We start from the raw sequence: 1,507 nt of genomic DNA, 5'->3' as shown, positions 1-1,507 counted from the left end.
CATGAATGATGAGAGAGTCATTGATCTGCTGCAGCCCGCAGCCGGGGCATGTGCCCTGACCGGGAATCAAACCCTGATCGCCTGGATCCTAGGCCGATGCTCAACCGCTGAGCCACGCCCGGGAGTAGGTTAAATAAACGAGGTCAGAAAGGTCTGAAATCTCCAGATTGGGGATGAGAAATGGCAGTGTTCATAACATTATCACTTCAGTCATTCTCCACAATTCCACCACAATTATTACTTTTTAATAATAATTTTGCTTAAATGCCTGCCATGTCTTCCAGCCTTCAAGATAAAATTTTAAATTTTATCTAGGTCCCACGTTTCTAGCTTTTTTTTTTTTTTTTTGCGGGCACCAGGACCAACGATCGCTAGCTGCCCTAATACCAAAAAATTATGTTTCCGAAATCTCTTGATGTCGATTCCGCACATAGAACAATCGAGCTGCTCTATGTGTGCCACACATGACAGAAGCCCTTTTTCTAGCTTAATCTCTATCACTCCATTCTATGCCTCTATATCCAGTCTCACCAGGCCATTCACTTTTGCCTGAACTTGCTCTGCATTGTCCCGTCTATAGACCTTTGCCCATACTAGAGTCCCTACCAGGAATGCCCTCCTACTCCTCCCTAACTCAGAGAAATCTCCATCTTTTCACATCCTGCTTGCATAGTTTCTCTTCTGTGAAGTCTTAGTTGGTGCCCCACCCCTTTTAACATAATTAATTCTCTATTTCCCTACATTTAAAGAATTTACATTGGGGAGATGCTGGTCAAAGTGTACAAACTTCCAGTTATAAGCTGAATAACTTCAAGGGATCTAGTGTATAGCATTACATAACTATAGTAAACAATGCTGCATCATATACTAGAAAGTTGCTTTAATGTTCTCACCATAACAACAACAAAATGGTAATTATGTGAGGTGAAGGATTTATTAACTAACCTTATTGTGGTAAACATTTAGCAATGTATATGTGTATCAAATCATCATATTGTACACCTTAAATTTACACAATGTTATATGTCCATATAACTCAATAAAGCAGGAGAGAAAAAAATTGACATATTGTTTCCCTGCTAGATTATGAAAGCCTTGAAGAAAGAATCTGATTATCTCCCATGGCCTAATATAGTCTCAAGCATTTATTTAGTAGGCAACAATAATTGTTTATCGAAGGGGCAACCTAGGGAGAGGAAAGTACAACAGCTAATCTCTCTGGGCCACAGATCCTCCTCTTTAAAATAAGGATGTTTCTTGCCCTGGCTGGTGTGGCTCAGTTGGTTGAGTGTCGAGCACATACCCAGGTTTCAGGTTTGATCCTGGTATGGGGGCATGCAGGAGTCAACTGATCGATGTTTCTCCCTCACATCAATGTTTCTCTCTCTCCCTCTCCCTTCCTCTCTCTCTCAAATCAGTAAAAACATAGTATTTTTAAAAATTGCTTGGCCAGGCGTGGCTCAGCGGTTGAGCGTTGACCTAGGATCCAGGAGATCAGGGTTCGATT

General features: G+C 41.3%; 1 non-coding gene across 1 annotated transcript; it reads right to left on the bottom strand.

The window, feature by feature from the left end:
- Positions 1-348: 348 nt before the first annotated feature.
- Positions 349-482, bottom strand: LOC148091842 (U11 spliceosomal RNA). Its single transcript, XR_015715460.1, has one exon. It is a non-coding gene; the product is annotated as a U11 spliceosomal RNA (small nuclear RNA).
- Positions 483-1,507: the final 1,025 nt, after the last annotated feature.

The sequence above is a fragment of the Miniopterus natalensis genome, chromosome 12 (genome assembly GCF_054644295.1).
Source record: "Miniopterus natalensis isolate mMinNat1 chromosome 12, mMinNat1.hap1, whole genome shotgun sequence".
Classification (NCBI taxonomy): domain Eukaryota; kingdom Metazoa; phylum Chordata; class Mammalia; order Chiroptera; family Miniopteridae; genus Miniopterus; species Miniopterus natalensis.
Note: the sequence above shows the minus strand (reverse complement) of the source record. Positions and strands in the feature narration are given on the sequence as shown.